This window comes from Saccopteryx leptura, chromosome 1 (genome assembly GCF_036850995.1).
Source record: "Saccopteryx leptura isolate mSacLep1 chromosome 1, mSacLep1_pri_phased_curated, whole genome shotgun sequence".
In the NCBI taxonomy this organism is placed as follows: Eukaryota; Metazoa; Chordata; class Mammalia; order Chiroptera; family Emballonuridae; genus Saccopteryx; species Saccopteryx leptura.
The window spans coordinates 253,599,062-253,614,444 of NC_089503.1; the positions used below are offsets into that span (position 1 = coordinate 253,599,062).

The following is a 15,383-nucleotide window of genomic DNA, read 5'->3' on the forward strand; positions in this document are numbered from 1 at the left end:
CTAACATTGAGCAGCTCGTGAAGTTCTACTATCTCATGGACATGACTGAACATCTGAACCAGCTCAATATAAAAATGCAAGGCATTAGAAATAGTCTTATCCCTTCAACAAGCAGTGTTTGCATTTGAAAACAAGCTAGAACTCTTCATCACCAACATTGAAACAGGTCATTTACTACACTTTGAGAAACAGGGAGAGTTTAAAGATGCATGCACAGTAAGTGACCATGCTCAACATGTTGATGTCCAGCAGCTAGTGGGCTTCACATATAATCACCTGCAGTCATTCAAAGTGCGCTTTGGAGAATTTTGTGAGTGCACTTGTCTTTTTAAGTTCATTACCCATCCACACGAGTGTGCAGTGAACAGCGCTGACCTGAGTTACATCCCCGGTGTCTCCATTAGTGATTTTGAGCAACAAGCTGCTGACCTGAAGGCCTCATACATGTGGGTGAATAAGTTCAAGTCACTGAATGAAGATTTGGAAAGACTTGCATGACAGCAAGCAGAGTTGGTGAGCAACACAAGTGGGGAGAAATGAAAACATTTCAACCCACGAACCAGCTGATTGTCAAAACTTGGAGTGTGCTTCTTGTCACATACCACACCCTGCAGCATGTGAGTATTGCTGTACTGATAATGTTTGGCTCTACATATGCATGTGAGCAGTCCTCATATCTAAAGAATGTTAAGACCAACCTACAATCACATTTAATGGATGGAAATCTCAATGCCTCCATGAAGCTTGACCTCACCACATATCAACCAGACTACAAAGCCATCAGCAAAACCATGCAGCACCAGAAGTCACATTAATGGTAAGAAGTACTTTATTCATCGTTGGTTAGCAACAGTATAACAACATTATTAAAAAAAATTCAGAGACTTATTGTACTATAAAAGTGTTGGTCTTACATAAAATGCACACATTTACTTGTATTTAGTGTTAAACATATTGTATGGTTCTCACGAAATTACATTTCAAAATATGTGGTGTTCATAGCTCTCTCAGCCAAAAACGTTCTCAACTCCTGACTGAAGAAACAATACAGAGGATCAATGAAACAAGGGTTGGTTCTTTAAAAAGTTAAGGAAGATTGATAAACATTTAAAAGACTCACCAAAAAAAAAAAAAAGAAAGAAAAGAGAGAGAGAGGACTCAAATAAATAAAATTAAAAATAAGAGTGGAGAAATAAGAACTGACACAACAGAAATATAAAGGGTTGTAAGAAAATACTATGAATAATGGTATGTTAAAAAACTAGACAACCTAGATGAAATGGACAAATTTCTTGAAACATATAATATTTTAAAAATCAACCTGGAAGAATCAGAAAACCTAAACAGACCAATTACAACATATGAGATCAAAACAGTTATCAAAAAACTTTGAACAAACAAAAGCCCAGGGCCCAATGGCTTCACAAGTGAAATATACCAAATATTCAAAAACTAACTAACTAATATCTTTCTCAAGCTATTTCAAAAATTCAAGAGAAAGAAACACTTCTAAGCTCCTTTTATAAGATGAGCATAATTCTGATTCCAAAATCAGGCAAAGACAACACAATAAAAGAAAATTATACCCAATATCCCTAATGAATCTAGATGCTAAAATTCTCAACAAAATATTAGCCATCCAAATCCAACAATATATGAAAAAAAATTATACACCATGATCAAGTGGGATTTATTCTGGGGATGCAAGGCTGGTACAATATTCACAAATCAATCAATGTGATTCTTCACATAAAAAAAATAAAGGAGAAAAAACACATAATTACAATAGATGCAAAAAAAGTATTCGATAAAACCCAGCACCCATTTATGATCAAAACTATCAGCAAACTGGGAATACAGGAAACATACCTCAACATAATAAAGGCCATCTATGACAAACCCACAACAAACATCATACTCAATGGGCAAAAATGAAAAGCAATCCCCATAAAATCAGGAACAAGGAAGGGGTGCCCCCTTTTACCAATCTTATTCAACATAGTCCTGGAAGTCCTAGCCACAGCAATCAGACAAGAAGAAAAAATAAAAGGCATCCATATTGAAAAAAAAAGAAGTAAAACTATCATTATTTGTTGATGATAAGATATTGTATATAGAAAACCCTAAAGTCTCAGTCAAAAAACTACTGGACCCGATAAACGAATTCAGCAAGGTGGCAAGATATAAAATTAACACTCCGAAATCAAAGGCATTTTTATACACCAACAATGAACTGTCAGAAAGAGATATTAAGGAAACAATCCCCTTCACTATTGCAACCAAAAAAATAAGGTACCTAGAAGTAAATTTAACAAAGAAGATTAAGGACTTGTACTTGAAAAATTATAAAACATTGATAAAAGAAATCAAGGAAGATACAAACAAGTTGAAGCATATACTGTGCTCATGGTTAGGAAGAATAAACATCATTAAAATGTCTATATTACCAAAAAAAAATGTCTATATTACCAAAAGCAATTGATAAGTTCAGTACAATATCAATTAAAATGCCAATGACATGCTTCAAAGATATAGAACACATATTTCAAAAATTTATATGGAACTAATAAAAGCCATGAATAGCCATGAATAGCCTCAGCAATCTTGAAAAGAAAGAATAAAATTGGAGGTATCACACTTCCTGATATCAAGTTATACTACAAGGCAATTGTGCTCAAAACAGCTTGGTACTGGCACAAGAACAGACATATTGGTTAATAAAACAGAACAGAAAACCCAGAACAAAGGAGGTAAGAGCATACAATAGAGTAAAGACAGCCTATTCAACAAATGGTGTTGAAAAAATTGGACAGCAACTTGCAAAAAAATAAATCTAGACAACCAACTTATGCCATTCACAAAAATAAACTCAAAATGAATAAAAGACTTAAATGTAAGCCATGAAACCATAAGTATCTTAGAAGAAAACATAGGCAGTAAGCTCTCTGATATCTCTCGCAGCAATATATTTGCTGATTTATCTCCACGAGCAAGTGAAGTAAAAGACAGGATAAACAAATGGGACAATATCAAACTAAAAAGCTTTTGCACAGCTAAAGACAATAAGAACAGAATAAAAAGACAAACTACACAATGGGAGAACATATTTGACAATATGTTTAATAATGGGTTAATAACCAAAATTTATAAAGAACTTGTAAAACTCAACACCAGGAAGATAAACAACTCAATCAAATAATGAGCAAAAGAAATGGATAGACACCTCTTCAAAGAGGACATACAGATGGCCAATAGGCATACGAAAAAATGCTCAACATCACTAATCTTTAGAGAAATGCAAATTAAAACCACAATGAGATATCACCTCACACCAGTCAGAATGGTGCTCATCAAAAAAACAAAACAGAATAAGTGCTGGTGAGGATGTGGAGAAAAGGGAACCCTCCTGCACTTCTGGTGGGAATGCAGACTGGTGCAGCCACTGTGGAAAACAGTATAGAGATTCCTCACAAAATTAAAAATCAAACTGCCTTTTGACCCAGCTTTCCCACTTTTAGGAATAAAGCCCAAGAACACCAAAGCACTGTTTCAAAAGGAGAAATGCACCCCCATGTTTATGGCAGCATTGTTCACAATAGCAAAGATCTGGAAACAGCCCAAGTTTTCATCAGTGAACGAATGGATTAAAAAGCAGTGGTACATATGTACAATGGAATACTATGGGGCCATGAAAAAGAAGGAAATCTTACCTTTTGCGACAACATGGATGGACATGGAAATTATTATGTTAAGTGAAATAAGCCAGGCGGAAATGAGATACCACCTCACACCTGTTAAATTAGCTATTATTAACAAGACAGGTAATAGCAAATGTTGGAGAGGCTGTGGAGAAAAAGGAACCCTCATCCACTGTTGGTGGGAATGTAAAGTAGTACAACCATTATGGAAGAAAGTATGGTGGTTCCTCAAAAAACTGAAAATAGAACTACCTTATGACCCAGCAATCCCTCTACTGGGTATATACCCCAAAAACTCAGAAACATTGATACGTAAAGACACATGCAGCCCCATGTTCATTGCAGCATTGTTCACAGTAGCCAGGACATGGAAACAACCAAAAAGCCCATCAATAGATGACTGGATAAAGAAGATGTGGCACATATACACTATGGAATACTACTCAGCCATAAGAAATGATGACATTGGATCATTTACAGCAAAATGGTGGGATCTTGATAACATTATACGAAGTGAAATAAGTAAATCAGAAAAAACCAGGAACTGCATTATTCCATACGTAGGTGGGACTAAGTGAAACTAAGAGACATTGATAAGAGTGTGGTGGTTATGGGGAGAGGGGGGAAAGGGAGAGGGAAAGGGGGAGGGGAAGGGGCACAAAGAAAACTAGATAGAAGATGACAGAGGACAATCTGACTTTGGGTGATGGATATGCAACATAATTGAAAGACAAGATAACCTGGACTTGTTATCTTTGAATATGTGTATCCTGATTTATTGATGTCACCCCATTAAAAAAATAAAATTATAAAAAAAGAAATAAGCCAGGCAGAAAAAGATAAATATTATTTGACCTCACTTTTTTGAGGAATTCAATGAGCAATGTGAACTGAGGAACAGAAATGAGAGAGAGGAGAGATCAAAGGGATCAGAGGAAAAGAGGACAGAGGGAAAGGGGATAATAGGATGGGATAAACCTGAAGGGAAGGGAAGGGAGATGTTGACGGAAATATGGCAAAGGGGGATGCATTTGGGGTGATCCTAGAATGTATGTAGACACAATTAATTAAATAAAAATAATAAAATCCTTCAAATAAAAAAAGAAAGTGACTAAAGAAATAGCATTCACCGGTCTACATATTTCATTTTTTTAATTTTGCCAACCACATTCCAAAGAGGATTGCACAGGTAGTAAGATTAGGCTGTTCTGCTGTGGAGCCTCCATAGGGCACTCTAATGTCCCTGTTCCTCAGGCTGTAGATGAAGGTGTTCAGCATCAGGGTGACCGCAGTGTACATGACTGGGGCCACCACATTCTTCTTCGAGAATAATGCTTATCCAAGGTACACCCCAATACCTGTTCCATAAAATAAGCAAAAAACTGACAGGTGAGAGCCACAGGTGGGAAGTCTTTATACTTCCCATCGGATGAGGGGACCCTCAGAATGGAGAAAACTACTTTATAGTAAGAGAAAAGGATCCCTGAGAGTGGAAATCCACCAAAATTGATGCCAACAAAATACATGACTATGTGATTGGTGAAAGTGTCAGAACAGGCAAGACAAAGGAGTTGAGAAGGATTGCAGAAGAAATGATAATTTTTTACATCCTTGAAGCAGACAAGTTGTAACACAATCAGACTGTGCAGCAGGGAGTCCAAAAGGCTGATGAAAAATGAAACCAAAACTAAGAAGCCACAGAAGTGTGGGCTCATGATGACTGAGTAGTTTAGAAGGTGACAGATGGCCATGAACAAGTCATATGCCATCACAGTCAGAAGCATACCATCCACACATCCAAAAAGGATCAAGAAGACATCTGTGTGAGGCAGCCCTCACAGAAATGCCTCTGCTATGAGCCTGAATGTTGACTATCATCTTTGAGACGGTGGTAAAAATTAAACCAATGTCCACCAGGGACAGGTTGCAGAGGAAGAAGTACATGGGCATGTGGAAGTGGGGGTCTGAGCTGATGGCCAGGATGATGAGCAGATTCCCCAACAGGGTGATCAGGTACATGGACAGGAAGAGCCCACTGAGCAAAGGCTGCAGTTCCAGATCATCTGACAGACTCATGAGGAAGAACTCTGATACACGTGTTATATTTTCTGGTTCTATGTAGCCTGGACACCTTTGGAAAAGGAAAAGAGGACTGGAAAAAAGAAAATAAGTAAATGGGCATACTGTACTGTTTCCATATTTTGTATTTAAGCAATTAATTTGTGAGGTCACACACCCTAGTACCTTTAGCAGATAGTATGACCAATCTTATCTAATTAGAACTGTTTCTTTAATGTTTCTGTGTTAGTCATTTCTTTCTATACACACTTGGCAAAAAGTCAACTGAAGAGTATCAGAGAAGCAGGAACATTAGAGATAACAAACCCATAATCACAGAAACACACAGCCAACTTCTTTAAGAAAAAATATAGAATAAGAATACCTTTTCTTCTTTAAAGAAAATAAAAATCTTTTTCATGGAAAGAAACTAATAAGTAGCTAAATATGCCTTATTTTATTCAAATACAATGCTAGTAGATAGACACTTTATTTATAATATTTTAAACACTGTATAAAAGGCAGGATTATGTAATCTGGATTCTAAATGAAGATTGAATGTTCATAATCAGAAAAATTTGTATGTTATACTTATCTTCCTGAGTTTTATCATTTGATTTTCCATCTCTCTTTCTTCATTAAAATAAGTGATAACTCAAACAAGAGAGTTGTACTTTAAAAGGAACACATAAACAGCTGTCAGAAAGGAGCGGGTTGGAGCGGCAAGATGGCAATGGAGTAGGTGGATGTACCAACTTCCACTTCCCAGAACCAAAGTGGATTACAACTTAATTTTAAGAACCATCATCTGGAAAAACCAACTTTGGACTAAACTAAGAGGACTCTTCAACCAAGGAACACTGAAGAAGCCACGCTGAGACTGGTAGGAGAAGCAGAAACATGGAGAGGGCTGCCCAGCTCCCTGGAGCAAATGGCAGCCCAGAGAGACTCGCATGGTGAAAAGTAAGTTTAGCGGAGAGGGGAGGGTCCTAAATCCCTGGAACAAAGCCCCATCCTGCAGCCCCAGAGCCTAGAAGAGGTGTATGGACAGTATTTAGCTGTGAAACAAGTCAGGATACTGTTTGTGAGAAAGAGACAGATATCTCAGATCCAGGATTCATCTTAAAATGACCACGCAGAAAAGCTCTCTCACAACCACTCACTTGGGGCTCTGGAGGATGGGGAGAAAAAAGAGTACTGGAGCAGCAGAAAGAGAGTCTAATCTAGGAGGCACAGGGAGACACACTTTGAGGAACAGCCACCCTAACCCCTGGGCTAAGCCACTCTCCAAATCTGAAGTGAATATTTCCCCTGGAAACAGCAATACCAGCAAAGGGAAGCAGTGTTATAAAGTACCGCACACCAGATTTTGAAAGTCACTGTACCTTATTTCATTGAGTTCATGTAGAGAAACCCAGTCCAGATGAATTTTGAAGAGTTTTATTAGAGGAGGAGTTTATTAAATATGCTGGCCAATATGACTGACACGGGGCATCAAACCCAAATCATGCAGTCCCAAAAATAGTGCAGAGGCTGCTTATATACCCTTGATCACACACAAGCAGGGGAGAGCATGACATCATAGCATGGGCTGACAACATTTATTTAGGGGATACACAGAAACATCAAGACTTTCAAGGTAGACGTAAGAGAAATGGTGCCGTGAGCAGCATGTACGAAAGATCTCCCCAAAATCTCAACAAATTTATCAACTAGAAACAGAAAAATCTATCCTCGGAGCATTCCAGAGTTCCACAAACACTGAAGGCAAAAGGGCTGCTATCACCTGGAGCTAAGAGTCCGGAGGGAGCTGAGGGTGTGGAGGAAGCTAACTGCCACACGGACGTTCGCTCAAGCCGAGGAGGAGGAAGTGTACCAGTGTGCTATCAACAAGACCACCCTCAGCTGCAAATAAGAAAAAGGAAATCAAATATTATGGATACAAAAGATAGAGAGGTAACACAAATAGATGTGGAAAAATCTATGGAAAAAAATTTAACATATTAGAAACCTTGGAGCTAAATGACAGAGAATTTAAAGTAGAAATCCTAAAAATACTCAGAGATATACAAGAAAACACAGAAAGGCAATTTAGGGAGCTCAGAAAACAACTCAACGATCACAAAGAATATATTACCAAAGAAATTGAAACTATAAAAACAAATCAAACAGAAATGAAAAACTCTCATAAGATAGGGTACTACAATGAATATGGTAGGTACACTTTTCATTACATAATGGTAACAACCCTTGAAAAAACCACCACAAAAACACATGATTTAAAAAAAGTAGCAACAGAGGAAAGAAGTATGGAATACAAACAAACAAAAATAAATGACAGAAAAACAAAAGAGAAGAATCAAACAAGATAAAAAACTAACAGAAAGCAATTTATAAAATGGCAATAGGTAACCCACAATTGTCAATAATTACACTAAATGTAAATGGATTTAACTTACCAATAAAAAGACACAGAGTAGCAGAATAGATTAAAAAAAGAAAATCCAACTGTATGCTGCCTACAAGAAACACATCTAAGCAACTAGGATAAAAACAAATTCAAAGTGAAAGGCTGGAAAACAATACTCCAAGCAAATAACATCCAAAAAAAAGCAGGTGTAGCAATACTCATATCTAATAATGCTGACTACAAGACAGAAAAAGTACTCAGAGACATAAATGGTCATTTTATAATGATTAAGGGGACACTGAATCAAGAAGACATAACAATCCTTAATATATATGCACCAAACCAAGGAGCACCAAAATATATAAGACAGCTACTTATTGACCTAAAAACAAAAATGGACAAAAATACAATCATACTTGGAGACCTCAATACACCGCTGACAGCACTAGATTGGTCATCCAAACAGAGAATCAATAAAGATATATTGGCCTTAAACGAAACACTAGAACACCTGGATATGATAGACATCTACAGGACACTTCATCCCAAAGCGACAGAGTATACATTTTTCTCTAGTGTACATGGAACATTCTCAAGAATTGACCATATGTTGGGCCACAAAGACAATATCAGCAAATTCAGAAAAATTGAAATTGTACCAAGCATATTTTCTGATCATAAAGCCTTGAAACTAGAATTCAACTGCAAAAAAGAGGGGAAAAAACCCACAAAAATGTGGAAACTAAACAACATACTTTTAAAAAATGAATGGGTCAAAGAAGAAATAAGCACAGAAATCAAAAGATATATACAGACAAATGAAAATGACAAGATGACATATCAGAATCTCTGGGATGCAGCAAAAGCAGTAATAAGAGGAAAGTTCATATCACTTCAGGCCTATATGAACAAACAAGAGAGAGCCCAAGTAAACCACTTAACTTCACACCTTAAGGAACTAGAAAAAGAAGAACAAAGACAACACAAAACCAGGCGAAGAAAGAAAATAATAAAAATCAGAGCAGAAATAAATGAAATAGAGAACAGAAAAACTATAGAAAAAATTAATAAAACAAGGAGCTGGTTCTTTGAAAAGATCAACAAAATTGACAAACCCTTGGCAAGACTCACCAAGGAAAAAAGGCACAGGACTCAAATAAATAAAATCCAAAATGAAAGAGGAGAAATCACCACAGACATCATAGATATACAAAGAATTATTGTAGAATACTATGAAAAACTATATGCGACCAAATTCAACAATCTAGAAGAAATGGATAAATTAATAGAACGATACAACCTTCCTAGAGTGAGTCATGAAGAAGCAGAAAGCCTAAACAGACCAATTAGCAGGGAGGAAATAGAAAAAACTATTAAAAACCTCCCCAAAAATAAAAGTCCAGGCCCAGACGGTTATACTAGTGAATTCTATCCAACATTCAAAGAGGACTTGGTTCCTATTCTACTCAAAGTCTTCCAAAAAATTGAAGAAGAAGCAATACTTCGAAACACATTTTATGAGGCCAACATAACCCTCATACTGAAACCTGGCAAGGACGGCACAAAGAAAGAAAACTACAGACCAATATCTCTAATGAATACAGATGCTAAAATACTAAACAAAATACTGGCAAATCGAATACAACAACATATTAAAAAAATAATACATCATGATCAAGTGGGAATCATCCCAGAATCTCAAGGATGGTTCAACATACGTAAAAACGGTTAACGTAATACACTATATCAACAAAACAAAGAGCAAAAACCACATGATCTTATCAATAGATGCAGAAAAGGCTTTTGATAAAATACAACACAATTTTTTGTTTAAGACTCTCAACAAAATGGGTATAGAAGGAAAATATCTCAACATGATAAAGGCCATATATGATAAACTATCAGCCAACATCATATTAAATGACATAAAACTAAAGGCTTTCCCCCTTAAATCAGGAACAAGACAGGGTGGTCCACTCTCTCCACTATTATTTAACGTGGTGCTAGAAGTTCTGGCCAGAGCAATCAGACAAGACAAAGAAATAAAAGGCATCCATATCGGAAAAGAAGAAGTAAAGGTATCACTTTTTGCAGATGATATGATCCTATACATCGAAAACCCAAAGGACTCCACAAAAAGATTACTAGGAACAATAAACCAATACAGTAAGGTCGCAGGATACAAAATTAACATACAAAAGACCATAGCCTTTCTATATGCCAACAATGAAATATTAGAAAACTAACTAAAAAAATAATCCCCTTCACGATTGCAACAACAAAAAAAATACTTAGGAATAAACATAACAAAGAATGTAAAGGACCTATATAACAAAAACTACAAAGGATTGTTAAGAGAAATAGAAAAAGACACAATGAGATTGAAAAATATTCCGTGTTCTTGGATAGGAAGAATAAATATAATCAAGATGGCCATATTACCCAAAGCAATTTATAAATTTAATGCAATTCCCATCAAAATTCCTATGACATTTTTTAAAGAAATGGAACAAAAAATCATAAGATTTATATGGAACTATAAAAAAACCCCGAATAGCCAAAGCAATCCTAAGGAAAAAGAATGAAGCTGGGGGCATTACAATACCTGACTTCAAACTATATTATAGAGCCATGACAATCAAAATAGCATGGTATTGGCAGAAAAATAGACAGTCAGACCAATGGAACAGAATAGAAAGTCTAGAAATAAAACCACATATATATGGTCAAATATTTTTTGATAAAGGGGCAAAAAACACACAATGGAGAAAAGAAAGCCTCTTCAACAAATGGTGTTGGGAAAACTGGAAAGCCACATGCAAAAGAATGAAACTCAACTACAGCTTGTCCCCGTGTACTAAAATTAATTCAAAATGGGTCAAAGACCTAAATATAAGACCTGAAACAATAAAGTACATAGAAGAAGACATAGGTACTAAACTCATGGACCTGGTTTAAAGAACATTTTATGAACCTGACTCCACAGGCAAGAGAAGTGAAGGCAAAGATAAATGAATGGGACTACATCAGAATAAAAAGTTTTTGCTCAGCAAGAGAAACTGACATCAAAATAAACAGACAGCCAACTAAATGGGAAATGTTATTTTCAAACATCAGCTCAGATAAGGGCCTAATATCCAAAATTTACCAAGAACTCATAAAACTCAACAACAAACAAACAAACAATCCAATAAAAAAATGGGAAGAGGACATGAACAGACACTTCTCCCAGGACGAAATACAAATGGCCAACAGATATATGAAAAGATGCTCATCTTCATTAGTTATTAGAGAAATGCAAATCAAAACTACAATGAGATACCACCTCACTCCTGTTAGAGTAGCTATTATCAACAAGATGGGTAATAGCAAATGTTGGAGAGGCTGTGGAGAAAAGGGAACTCTCATCCACTGTTGGTGGGACTGTAAAGTAGTACAACCATAATGGAGGAAAGTATGGTGGTTCCTCAAAAAACTGAAAATAGAACTACCTTATGACCCAGCAATCCTTCTACTGGGTATATACCCCAAAACCTCAGAAACATGGATATGTAAAGACACATGTAGCCCCATGTTCATTGCAGTACTTGTTCACAGTGGCCAAGACATGGAAACAAACAAAAAGCCCTTCAATAGAAGACTGGATAAAGAAAATGTGGCACATATACACTATGGAATACTACTCAGCCATAAGAAATGATGACTTCGGATCATTTACAACAAAATGGTGGGACCTTGGCCCTGGCCGGTTGGCTCAGCGTTAGAGCATCGGCCTGGCATGCGGGGGACCCGGGTTCAATTCCCGGCCAGGGCACATAGGAGAAGTGCCCATTTGCTTCTCCACCCCCACTCCTTCCTCTCTGTCTCTCTCTTCCCCTCCCGCAGCCAAGGCTCCATTGGACCAAAGATGGCCCGGGCGCTGGGGATGGCTCTTGGCCGCTGCCCCAGGCACTAGAGTGGCTCTGGTCGCGGCAGAGCAACGCCCAGATGGGTAGAGCATCGCCCCCTGGTGGGTGTGCCGGGCGGATCCTGGTCGGGCGCATGCAGGAGTCTGTCTGACTGTCTCTCCCCACTTCCAGCTTCAGAAAAAAAAAAAATGGTGGGATCTTGATAACATTATACGGAGTGAAATAAGTATATCAGAAGAAAACAAGAACTACATGATTCCATACATTGGTGGAACATAAAAACGATACTAAGAGACATGGCCAAGAGTGTGGTGGTTTCCAGGGGTGGGGGGATGGAGGACGTGGGAGGGAAGGAGGGAGAGGGTTAGGGGAAGGAGGAGGGGCACAAAGAAAACTAGATAGAAGGTGACGGAGGACAATCTGACTTTGGGTGATGGGTATGCAACATAATTGAATGACAAGATAACCTAGACATGTTTTCTTTGAATATATGTAACCTGATTTATTAATGTCACCCCATTAACATTAATAACAATTTATTTAAATAAAAAAAATAAAATAAAAAAATAAAAAAAATCATTCTTGGAAACAATTACCAAGTATATTTTTCTCTTGCATTAAAATAATATTTTATTAAGTAAAAAAAACAAACAAACAAACAAAAAAAGACTTTCAAGGTAACACAATTAAAGATGTTTACAAATATTTCAGGGTTCATCTTCCCTCACTAACCTAAAGGTACTTTATTCTCAAGATTCCAGGAAGGGGGAGGAACTACAGTCAATGCAAGGTGGTATGTAAATTCTGCCTCCTATTGAAAAAGAAAATGTTTCTCGGTTAACCTTTATTTTAGATTTAAAACTAAATGACCCATTGTTCTTGCAAGCCAGAAACTTCTACATTCTTCTCCCTCCCCTCCCTAAAGTAGGGATGGGACAGGAAAACCTGATAGGAAAGCCTGACCTTTCCTCCCAGAATATCAATATCAATTTTCAACTTTTTGGTACCTTACAACAGCAGGACACCAGCCAAAAAACTCTCTCGCAGCACTCAGAGCAGAGTTGCTTAGAAGAAGGGAGCTTTCAGAACTACAATATTGAGTGTTAGGGTCTGAGCTGCAGCGCCCCACCACATGACTGAAGGCTTGCCAGACAGTGGTCAGCGGCTGGGCACAAAAGCATGGTTACGTCAGCAAGGGTCGAAGCCAGCTGGCCACAACTGAGGCCTGGGTGTGAGCTCAGTCTTGCCCAGTGGGAGTGGAGGGGATGCCTGAAAATGATCTGGCCACCAGGCTGTGGGCCAGCCTGCAAACCCACCTGCAGGGGAAAGGCAAAAGCCCAGGAATGGGTGGAGACATGGCCGTTGAGCAAGGTCATGCAGAACTAAGGCTTGCGGCCCAACGCATGGGCTGGCTCCAACCTCGGAGGCAGAGAGAAAGCCCGGTAACAGGTGAAAACTGGGAGCTGAGCAAAGGTGCTCACACCTGCCCTTGGTGGCGAGGCCTGCTGCACAGGCACAGCACATAACCTCACTCACGGGAGCAGGGCAAAGGCGGAGACTGCTGAGGCTACTAGACCCGGGCACTTGGACACAGCCCCTCTCAGGGCTATAGAGGGGCAGTGCTGGCAATGCCCACGCCCAAATACCCTAGGCAGCGGCAGAGGGGGTGGTGGGCCTGCAGACAGAACACATGTAGGAAACCCAGAGGCCACACTCATTGAACTCCAGTGGCCAAAACCTTTAAACAGACTCACCAAGAAAAAAAGAGAGAGGACTCAAATAAATAAAATTAGAAATGAGAGTGGAGAAATAACAACTGACACAACAAAAATACAAAAGATTATAAGAAAATACTATGAAGAACTGTATGCCAAAAGATTAGACAACCTAAATGAAATGGAAAAATTTCTTGAAACATATAATATTTAAAAAATCAATCTGGAAGAATCAGAAAACCTAAACAGACCGATTACAACAAACGAGATCAAAACAGTTATCAAAAAACTACTAACAAACAAAAGCCAGGGCTCGATGGCTTCACAAGTGAAATATACCAAATATTCAAAGAAGAACTAACTCCTTTCCTTCTCAAGCTATTTAAAAAAATTCAACAGGAAGAAAGGCTACCAAGCTCCTTTTCATGAGGTGAGCATAATTCTGATTTCAAAAACAGAAAAAGATAACACAATAAAAGAAAAGTATAGGCCAATATCCATGAAGAATTTTGATGCTAAAATCCTCAACAACATATTAGCCAATCGGATTTAGCAATATATGAAAAAAATCATACACCATGATCAAGTGGGATTTATTCCTGGGAGGCAAGGCTGGTACAATATTCACAAATCAATCAATGTGATTCATCACATAAACAAAAGGAAAAAAAACCATATGATAATTTCAATAGATGCAGAAAAAGCATTTGATAAAATCCAGCACCCATTCATGATCAAAACTCTCAGCAAAGTGGGAATACAGGGAACATACCTCAACATGATAAAGGCCATCTATGACAAATCCACAGCCAACATCATACTCAGTGGGCAAAAATGAAAAGCAATCCTTTTAAGATCAGAAACAAGGCAGGGATGCCCCCTTTTACCACTCTTATTCAACATAGTCCTGGAAGTCCTAGCCACAGCAATCAGACAAGAAGAAATAAAAGGCATCCAAATTGGAAAAGAAGAAGTAAAACTATCGTTATTTGCAGATGATATGATACTGTATATAAAAAACCCTAAAGTCTCAGTCAAAAAACTACTGGACCTGATAAATGAATTCAGCAAGGTGGCAGGATATAAAATTAATACTCAGAAATCAAAGGCATTTTTATACACCAACAATGAACTTTCAGAAAGAGAAAATAAGGAAGCAATCCCCTTTTCCATTGCAACCAAAATTAAAGTACCTAGGAGTAAATTTAACCAAGGAGATTAAAGACTTGTACTCAGAAAATTTTAAAACACTGATAAAAGAAATCAAGGAAGATACAAACAAGTGGAATCATAAACCGTGCTCATGTTTAGAAGAATAAACATCATTAAAATGTCTATTTACCCAAAGCAATTTATAAATTCAATGCAATACCAATTAAAATACCAATGACATATTTCAAAAATTTATATGGAACCAAAAAAGAACAGAAATAGCCTCAGCAATCTTGAAAAGGAAGAATAAAATGGGAGGTATCACATTTCCTTATATCAAGTTATACTACAAGGCCATTGTACTGAAAACAGCTTGGTACTGGCATAACAATAGGCATATAGATCAATGGAATAGAACAGAGAACCCAGAAATAAACCCACA

The 15,383-nt window shown here is 37.6% G+C and overlaps 1 protein-coding gene and 1 pseudogene across 1 annotated transcript in view; one reads left to right on the plus strand and one right to left on the minus strand.

Moving 5' to 3' along the window:
• LOC136379614 (zinc finger protein 699-like) overlaps nucleotides 1-15,383 on the plus strand; it is a 142,259-nt gene that overhangs the window by 59,487 nt on the left and 67,389 nt on the right. The gene's annotated exons all lie outside the window — the stretch shown is intronic.
• LOC136379741 (olfactory receptor 7E24-like) lies at nucleotides 4,897-14,279 on the minus strand (annotated as a pseudogene).